Source organism: Pararge aegeria, chromosome 11 (assembly GCF_905163445.1).
Source record: "Pararge aegeria chromosome 11, ilParAegt1.1, whole genome shotgun sequence".
Taxonomy (NCBI): domain Eukaryota; kingdom Metazoa; phylum Arthropoda; class Insecta; order Lepidoptera; family Nymphalidae; genus Pararge; species Pararge aegeria.
In genome coordinates this window covers 8,374,616-8,385,939 of record NC_053190.1, presented here as the reverse complement: position 1 = coordinate 8,385,939, position 11,324 = coordinate 8,374,616, and positions in this window count along the sequence as shown.

The following is an 11,324-nucleotide window of genomic DNA, read 5'->3' as shown; positions in this document are numbered from 1 at the left end:
GGCAAAATGTCATCGAATGAAAATAAAATAGTAATATTCTTGTGTCACATCTCTACCTAAGCCCCGTTTGAATCTAGAGATCGCCGTGAATGGGCTCTGATGAATCACGCTCGTTCACGTGGAACGATGTACAACGCATTACAGCCCCGATAAGCGGCTAAAAAGGGGTTTTTAATGTGGTGGAAGTTTATCCATCACATAGTAAGTCGTAATATTACGGCTTTTAATTTTCTAAGCATTATGATTTATTTTACGAATGCACTGACGTTTGCAACACGTTATTTTCTCTTTTAAACTTAATATATACTTGTATATTTCACGAGCAATTCTTCACAATAATAGGTTTTATTGACCACAATAACTATTGTCGCAAAAAAAATTATAAAAAGAAGAGAAAAAAAAAAAACAATAATAATAAAAATGCACGTTGTGTCATTGTGGCCAATAATGTCACCTCCTCAGCTCTGGGGATAGCCGTAGTACGTAGTACTTGCCAAGGAATACTTCAGCACACACGTTGTTATTGGAGTTCAGTGGAAAATGAGGTACTTCTATAATTTTAACGAATCTATGCTAAGGAACCATATCTCCTATGACAGAACAGGCCTGTGCGCACACAGCAGTGAACGTCAATAGGCTGCTGATGATATGTAACGTGAAATAAATCATCAAGATGTAGGTTCCTAAAGCAATAAGTATTTTTGAAGTATTTTTCGAACCACCATTAGCAATGTACTCTTTTTAACAACACAACGAGAGATAATTTTATTCCGTCGCCAAGAACAAATAATGAATCCAATTAGAAAGCGAAGTACCTTAAATATTTCACCGTCATTCTATACTTTCTTGATAACGACGCAGCTCTAATAACCAAAATGACAATTATGAGTGAGGACGGGCCTGCAGAGTCATAAGTCTTCATTATCCGTGTAAAAGTTGCTGTCTACGGAAAACTTTTAGAAGTTGATATCAAACAAGATTTAAGATTATCCACCCTCTTGCAGTCTTAATATATTTACTTTGTATTGAAACTTGAAAAGATATTTAGTCGATAGCCCAAGGATACGTGCTTTGCTCCCTCACTTTTTCCTAATTTGACGGAATACTGAACGGATGCTGTAGTTAATATCACTTAATTTTAAATGTGTAGATTTAATGTTTATTTTATTTTATTTATTTATTTACGAGCACTAACAACATGCATATTACACGTTTTTTAAACATGTGCACACACGAACACATGGACTGATATGCACGTCAATGACAAGTGCACATAGCATTGACAAAGCGTCATATAAACTTAATTTGCAAAAAAAAAAAAATTAAACACAAAATTTAACTCACATAAGTGTGTGTGAGTTTTTTTCTAAAAGCTGTGGGTGAGTCATGGAAGATATCGATGTATCTTTTTAGATAAATCGTTGTATTTCGCACAAAAACGTATAATAGGTGCTTGTTTTCCGAGATGGGATTTAGTAAATGTTACAATATAATATAATTTCTTACTCACTGTTGGAAAAGTAATCACATTCACTAGCGCTTCATGCATTAGCGTGCAGTTTAATGAACAAAAGCACTGCGTACCCAGATTTTTTTTAAACTCGTATGGAAGAAGGATTTTTCCTTTATATGCCTACTTTATGTATAACCTGGTCCAAGACCCTCTGCACCTTACTCAACTGATGGGCTTCCAATGTTCGGAGTTGGTTCTCGAGTATTTTTGAATTTTGAATTATCACTAATCTGAGCATACTAATCATGAGGTAAAGACCGAGCCTGCGTCCCACAAACTGCTAAAATAATGAAATATCTAAATCCGTCTCTTCCGAGAGATGAGGCCTGTTTACAGCAGTTCGACAATTTTTTTATTCGCAATATAAAGATGAGATTAAGAACTTTAACGCCTTTGATATAAAGGCTTGTGTGAGGCTAAGAATGATGATGATTATACGTCTGATTTACTGTTGCCTTTAATTACATTGATTAATTGACACACTCATTAACGAAACCTAGCAAGATATTCGCATAAAGAGAATAACGAGGGTATATAAGGTCTATTGGGGTCAATAGTGCAAACAAATACTTATTCCTGCTTCGTATATGTTCTGTCCCAATGCTACACACAGTGCTTCTACAGATATGGACTGTAATGATTATGATCACACATTAGTAAAGATAGATAAAAATAAATAATTAATAAATATTAGCAAACTGGAAGTGAAAAAAAAATCGATTGCATAGAGTGCTCTCCGCCACAGCGCCACACACCAACGGCCGAAAATCAATCTAATCTTAAATCTTCGCAGATTGAATTAAATAGATAGTGCTATTCTTTGCCTGCTCCTCCCTTTCGATAAGGATTTACTATCTTCATTATTTAAATAAATAAATATACTGCGACAATACACACATCGCCATCTAGCCCCAAAGTAAGCGTAGCTTGTGTTATGGCTACTAAGATGACTGATGAATATTTTTATAAACACCCAGACACTTAAAAACATTCATGCTCATCACACTAACATTTTCCAGTAGTGGGAATCGAACCCACGGCCTTGGGCTCAGAAAGCAGGGTCGCTGCAAACTGCGCCAATCGGCCGTCTATTGATTCGTCGATATTTGATCTGAAGATTTAGGATTGAGATTTCGGGGTTAGTAGTTGGTACAAAGAAATTAGAAGTAGCACTAGGGCTATAACCATAGTTCGGCATTTCAATAAAAATAGTAGGCATATATAATCTAGTAGGCATAAGTATACAAACTATATATTATCTTGGAATATGTATTAGCTTGTTTGCATGGTTACGTTGTCCCAACACTGTGTCTGCCTTGCTATCCTTTTTCTACTCTACATATCGATAACGACAGACTGACGAATGGGCAAAGCGAAAAGTCAAACAAGAAAATTCAGGGACCTTAATTTCAACACATAGATGTCAACACAATGGGAAATCTACCAACGCTGCTCTTTCCACTCCAGCAACTTTGGACCCAAAAGTCCATCGGTCCTCCGTGCTATTCTAAGATCATAATACTTACTTTTAATAAACTTATAGCATAAAACAATTCTTGTAGCAGTTAAGCATAAAATAATAAACCTAACGATATTATAATTGAACAGACACGTACGAGTTCACGGCTTCACGCATTTAATATAAACGCTTATATTTGCACAGCGCTCCATTAAAAGCCCGGGTATATTGCAATAAATCCGACACAAAGCTGTTTGAAGCACGCATCAGCAATCACGGTCCATCATTATCATACCGGGCGATAGAAATGCGGAAGCAGGGATTGCCGGGAGGCACAGCGATATTACTGTTTGCCTTCAACAAATATTTGGCAGTCGGCCCGCCCCGGTACTTACTGGAGTTACATCAATATTTAAATAATTTCAAACTTTGATTAATTTGCAGACGTTATTGTTTGTATTGATGTCGTCTAAATTAATACAATAATGGTCCTATTTTAAAAAACTTTCGTTTACTTTTTTTTTTTATTTGAATTTAGAAAAATAATAATAATCAAATAATTAAATAAAGTTACCCATTAAATCCCTTACTTCATACTTCTTACGCATAAATAACGGGACGCAACGTACTGTTACATAGTTTAAACCTACCTATACAACCAAACAAACCTATGATTTTGAGTACAGATGGTATTTCAACATATTTAAACAAATTGGGCGAATAATATATCTGTTCTTTTTCTAGGAGCTTTAGTCACCCAATATCTACTATCTACTCAGTTTTGTCTTATTTAAAATACTTTTAATTCTCTTTAACTGCAATAATAATGTTTGGCTTAACAGCAGCACTACATATTTACCGATAGCAATGGGTTGGCAACGTTGACCCAAGGCAGTAAATGGATGGGTGCCTGTCTTTGGAAATTTGAAAAATAATTTGGTATCCATTAATCTCAGCTCCTATAACTTACAAAGAATAATAATGGTTAAAAGAAGAATCGAAATCGCATTGTTAGTGGATTCATATGCTAAAGTTTAACCAAGAAAATTCCTAACATTTTATTATTTAGTCCTAGTACTGAAGTCCTCATAGATGTGGCAACACTTCATGTTTTCATTATCGTCAAACCTTTAGAAAGGGGTTTGCTGCTGTCCGCTGAGGAATTCTGTTCTCGATCTCCAATCATATTCAGAGCATATCAGATCTACACGAAATTTGGGAAAAAGTAAACTGATACTAGGTATAACCTATCCAATACAAGAATAATTATTTAAATTGTTGTACAATAAATGGAGTTATGGTGATAAATCGTAGCTTCAGCGTGATGCGCGGCCAAGAAACAGACAGACATATCGACACGAATGAAAAAAATTACAGTTTTTGGGTTCAGTTTAGATTTCAGTAGAGGTTCAGTATAGGGTGCCCTCCAAAAATAATTTTACACCGTACCGTTACAGTTTTACTATAAGTTTATAGATTCATCTGTTAATCGTCCTGATAATATCAACCGATGGATGTTTTGCAGATATTTCTTTTTTTTTTTGGATATTACATTCCTCGCTTCTTCGTTTCGGAAAAAGCAATATTTTAAAAAGATAATAACTTATCCCCTAAAAAGACTGAAAACAAATTTTTGAGAAACTATGTTAAATAAGAGATAAATTATTTCATGCTTTTTATTTCGGTTTGCATGGTCGATATTCATGTTCATCAAATTAAGTATGTATATTCCAATAAACAAAATCAAAATAAAAAAAACGGTAAAGAGAATAACATCTTACTCTCTAAACTGTGGCTATTAACCGGTTTAGGGTGTGAATGTTTTATGTCCCCGGTGTCAGCTCGTTCCCGAGGGAAGGGTACATACTAAACTCTACTAGCACTTAATTATGGGGAAGAGACGAAAGGACTGGGTTTTAATTAACTTTAGACAACGTTCTCCAGTTCTCCTTTGAAAATTGAAAACACACTAAGGAAATCTTACCATTATGTGCCAATGATAAAAAAATAACGACGTAGACACAACTACGTAATTAACATAGTTAATAAGTACTAATAAATAAATAAATAATAAATAAATATACTACGACAATACACGCATCGCCATCTAGCCCCAAAGTAAGCGTAGCTTGTGTTATGGGTACTGAGATGACTGATGAATATTTTTATGAATAATATGCATAAATACTTAGAATATACATATAAACACCCAGACACCGAAAAAAATTCATGCTCATCACACAAACATTTTCCAGTAGTGGGACTCGAACCCACAACCTTGGACTCAGAAAGCAGGGTCGCTGCAAACTGCGCCAATCGGCCGTCAAATAAATAAATAAATAAATAAATAAATAAAATCCTTTATTGCCATACACTATTGCTAATACAAGATTAATAACTAAAAGAATCATCCATTAATATTAACAATATGGCAAATGGCCGCAAACTCAGCCTTATGCTGTGCATTAGCAACAATGCTCAGCGCTGATTTTCAGTCTGCACCAGTATCCGACTGAGCAAACAACCGCGACGCCCGAGTAAATTTAAGAAAGAAATTTAAATAAAAGAGAAAAAAAAAAAAATCCAAATAAACTGTAAAAGAGAGCCAATAAAACTAAAACTAACGCAAACTTAAATTAAACAAGTAGGTAAATAAAAGTAATTAAAAAATAAAAAAATAAAATGAAAATAAAATGAAATGAAATGAAATTGTAGAAAAAACAAAAAATAAATACATAACATATACATACTTCCAAACAGTACTCATTTTGCATAGACAAATCTCGCTGCTTCAATTTGTAAGTTAAGGTATAAATTTTTTAGCTTGTGTTTAAATACTATTTCGCCAAGAATATTATCACAATAATAACAATCCAGGACCGGTTTAAATTATACCAAATACGTGTGTTAAAAATAAGAAGAAGAAGAAACACTTTATTGCACGAATAACATACAGGAAAATAAAGAGTAAGGAGTATACAGTATACAATGTAGACAAACAAAGGCGGCCTTATTGCTGCAAGAAATCTCTAACAGGCAAACTTTGTAGACAGGACTTAGAGCAAGAGAACAGGATAGTGCCAAGAGTGTTGATATACGTAATATATAAATATAAAATATACATAACATATATATAAGTAGATTTGAATACATATTTTAAAACAATAATAAAGAATCTTCTTCAAACGTCATCACACAAAGAGAGGTACGACGACTCAGACGACTCTTAAATATCGGAAGGGAATTACTTCCACGGCTTTCAGCAGGCAGATTGTTCCAGAGCATAATTGTCTTAAAGGTAAAAGAATTAAGAAGAATAAGATTTTTATTTAAACAGAAAAAAGAACTGGAACTCCCAAACCCTGTTATGCACATATAGTACCAACAATAGCAACTTAGTGCAATCGCAATGGTCGTAAACACTAATCCCTGATAAATAATCAAATATCTCGGTTATCATCAACTTAAAAGCAAGAAATCTACAACATCTTTAAGTCGATGCCATGTAAAATGTAAAATTACTAAATATAGATTTATTTATTAATTTATTAAGAGCACTAACAACATGCATATTAAACGTTTTTTTATAAATATAGCACACACACAAAAACATGGACTGATATGCACGTCAATTACATAGCACATAGCATTGACAAAGCGTCATGCACAAAAACTTAATTTGACAAAAATTCAACTCACTGACATGTGTTCGGTGAGTTTTTTCACAATAGATGTACTTTGTTTCCTTTTTTATAGTACCTAAAGTGAAAGTACCCTATAATTTTATACATTTTACTTGGCACCGACTTAAAAATGTTATAGGAAATATTTACTTGACGCTCTTTAAGTTGTTTATCTGAATTTTTAATAGCCAAATGTCAACTGCTCATTACTTATCCACAATATCAGTTCCACTTTACAAGTGGCGGAGTAATCGAGTAACAATAATACAAAAAAAACATACAGTCGAACAGAGAACCTCCCATTTTTTTTAAGTCTTTTGAAAATAACTTTTTACGGTGGATTTTACTGTCAGATTGGTTCAATAGTTCCAAAATAATTTTTACTCAAGTCAAACATGCAAAATTTGCTATGTGGTGGCTGCGGTTCAGACTACAGTCATTGTCTCCACTCTTACTCTTCTCGCGGGTATCGTACGAGGCGACTAAGAGAACCCTGGTGATTATAGGCAAACCAAAGAATAGGCAGAGGCATTTAGTAAAGCAGTAGACTATTTTGTTTTAAGTTATTGATGATGTTAAGCTTATGTTTGGCGGTAATCGGAAACCTGAATATTTCATTAACCTTTATATTCTGCTGCAGAAGTAGCAAAATATAGCAGAAGGATAACATAAGATCGAAGAAACTGGCAAGATAAAATAAAGCTTGTTATGAGATAAAGAAATCTATACATAAGTACAAAGTCCTCACTGATTAATAATCCACGCACAACGTAAACCGCTGGGGTTAGAAACTTGTAATTTTGATTCTGCTATGACGTTTCTACACACTTAGAAAGGATTTAAAAAAAAACAACCCTAAATAAGGGTTTAAAGTTTACATAAAAGTCTGTCATTTTCAAGATATCCATGACACTTGGTACTTTAGCTCCTAAAACAAAAAAAAAGCAATATGTGTACCACAGTGTTTAATTTAATTCGATCACTCCATCTATTTCTAAAAACCGCATTTAAATCTATCACGTGGTTTAAAAGGTCACCTACAAGTAACAGGAGCGACTTTGTTTTATACAATGTAAAGATATAAAACCCGGGACTCTCATCCACGATACGATCGATAATGATGACGAAACCTTTGTGTGTCTGTTTGTTTGCTATTTACTTTTGGCTTAACCTTCGCCGATAGAATTTGGCTCAATGAGAGGATAAGGTCATAGGACACTTTTTATCGCAAGTTCCTAGTTCCCAGTTTCTGGATAGTAAAAAAAAGTGTTATTTTTAAACGACTTAGCAGCAAGACAGATCTTGTGAAAAATACGCATTGATATAGCCTGCAAACTGAAGATAGATATTGCATAATTTTAAGCCTGGGTATATAAACTGTTCCAACGCGATTCTTTCAATAACTCAAACGCGGACGAAGTCGCGGGTTTAAACTAGTCTCAGTACAAAATCAGAACAAGTATGTTTCAATAACAAACGATAGAAACTCTAACCAACTCACTTAAGACTTCCTTACCGTGAACAAAGTGGCCCGGAAAAGGGAATATTCTTTTAAGAATTTAAATAAATTTCACTGTAGGGAGAGCCGCGTCCCGTTACAAAGAGGAAAACGGGAGCTAATAAAAATGCCGGAATAAAAACGCGCAATCTTAAAGCAGTGTCAAATGGACATAAAATCCCTGTTTTAAATTCACTTTCTTGTAACAAATATGGCGATAAAGAGGGTTGGATAAAGTGAACGGTAAATAGAAGTTTTACAAAAGATACTTTTAGAATTAGTTCTATAATTTATTTTATTAGTTCTCGTTTAAATTAAGGAGTGAGTTAGTTTTTTTAAGAGCTCTTGGTAAGGATAATTTAATATGAATTTTAATTTGGAATGAAAATTATTAGTATTTTCCCAAAATCTTCTACATCCCTTATAACAAACAAGTCAAGAAACGCATATTATAATTTTCTGTCTACGACTTTTAGAAGGGAGACATTTTGCAATATTGCTCGCAACCTCACCATGAGATCATGGCAAATAAAACTCGAACACTTAATAACGGCCAACAAGTACCTACTATTACAAACAAAGCTGAGCGAAAAATAGGGCATTGCTGGTTCGAAAGTCGACTTAATTGCATCACAAAAACAGAAGTACCAATAAATAAAGTTTAAAATTTTCAAATACCCTCATGATTACATATTTATGATAATTTCAACATTTATGAATTCTGTTAGGTTTGGTTTGGTCACGGGTGTCCTATGTCTGTTTTTTTGGGGTGATAATCAGTGGCTCTTCTTTGAAACGGCTGAACGATTTTGATGTCTTTGACATGCAGTAAAGAACTTTGCAAAGAGTAGGTACCTAATCAAGGCTGTTTTTTACCGCGGGAAAGAGTGTGAGTGAGAGTTTTTTTAATTAACAACTGTTTTATTCCTATTCGGATTATAGCAGTAGATTGTTAAACTATATGGAAAGAAAATACACAGGTTGTTGCTGTTTGTAATATAATACTTTTCATATAGATTGTGAGGAAAAATAATCCGGTGGATTTTTTTTATTATAATGTTAGTATTATTAAGATTTTATTTCATTCCTTTTGACTATATTTTTGTGTACGTGAGTTGACGCGGTGCGGTATATTTAGTAGCGGAAGAAAGTTTGTATGGGAAAGTAACCGGAAACAGTAAATACGCGAACAAGGTCTCGGAGGAATGCTAGATTCAAGTTAATCAATTAAAAACTAACTAACAACAGATTACCAGTATACAAATATGGAAATTGTTCCTACAAACTGGATGCTTAGAAGGTATTCTACCACTCACAGTACCAGATCATTAACTTCCTCATATGAACCCATTACCGGCCAACTATAGGGCACGGGTCTCCTCACACAATGAGTAGGGGTTAAGGCCGTAGTCCACCACGCTGGCCCAGTGTGGTTTGGTGGACTCCACACACCTTTGAAAACATTATAGAAAACTCTGCAGGTTTCCCCAAGATGTTTTCCTCCACCGTTGAATCAAGTGATATATTAATTGCTTAGAACGCAAATAACTTAGAAAAGGTAGAGGCGCGTGCTAGGATTCGAACTCGGCCCCCCGAAAGTGAAGTCGAAGTCCTAATTACTGGACTATCACCGCTTCATTTACTTACGAATTGCGAATTTTGCATGATCGCACACCAGCGAGATTGCTGGGCTTATTCACGGTCTTAATTAAACAGAATAATAATTAAAAAATATTAATTTTAAATAATGTCTAGAAATTAAAAAAAAAAAATTATTACAGGCAACAGGGAATAGGATTTTTTTAAAGTATATAGACGGGCGCTTGGCTGCAATCACACCTGATGGTAAGTGATTATGCAGCCTGAGGTGGAGCGCTCTCGTCTGGAAGATAACAACGATAATGCTGTATACACGTATAATTGATTATTGTATTGATTATTTTTTTTTTAATGAATGTAGTTACAATTAATTGCTGGTATTCGTATTTGGTATTAGTAATTCATAAGAATGAATAAATAAATAAATAAGATGCCTATTCACTCTTGAGTTGAAGGTACATATGTAATGTACTGGGGAAAATGGAAGCTGGAAGGGCATTCCAGATCTTTGAATTAGAAACGTATTAAACGTAAGCTTTTATAAAAGTCCTATTAAGACCGTGTAGTTCTTATGTACGTATCAAAAGTGCCACCTATGGGCCTACTTGAATAAAGATATTTTTGACTGTGACTATGATAAACGAAGATGCAAAGCTCTTCATACGCGTCCATGGTAATCAATCACGTTGAAATGAAGATCCTTACGGTGCCTCGCGAAAAAATAAAACACTTATATAAATTCAGCCAACAAATGCTCACATTGTAGGTTTAACTTGGAGACGGATAGTTTTGGTCATATAACCAATAGGTTAAAGGAACACGAATTAAAATCAATGTGATATCTTTACTTTTAAGTAAGTAGTAAGAAATTTAAACATCATACCTAATATTACTTAGACATCTGCAATAAATCCAAAAAGCTGACCCACACCAGCGGGCCTTTGAAAATGGTGCCACATTAAGGAAGCGGTGATTCGTCACGGCCTCGCGGGGTCACAGAACCATTAATTTCTATAGAAAAGTCCACTAGCTCTTTCGATAACATCAAAACTACATTAGAGAGTTATTTTTCAAAAGACCATGTCAACCTGGCATTTGTAATAAGGTCCATGGCGTGCACTACATACAAGCACACAAGCACTGCTTACCCTAAAAAAAATTCGTCACTCATAGTGGTAAGGATTTTTCCATCTTATGCTATCTTCCTTATTTATGCATGCAAAATCCTGGGCACGCCACTGAATATGGTTAGTACAGTATACTACTAGCTGTTGCCACGACTTCGTCCGGGATAAAATTTTGGTTTGTCCTGAAATTTAAAGAAATACCGGGACCGGGAGACAGGTAAACATACTCTTAAGTTCATAATATTACATCTGATGTTTTTTTATCAAACGTAGGTAGGTTGAGGAGTTTATTTCTATACCAACAGTAATATTAACCAGATCTTCACGAAAATTGGCCAAAATTAAACTAAAAGGTTGTATTATGTTCAACCTTTCCGGTGAAAGAAGAATTGTGAAAATCGGTTTAGGTATTGCGGAGTTATGAAGTAACATCGATGAAAACTTT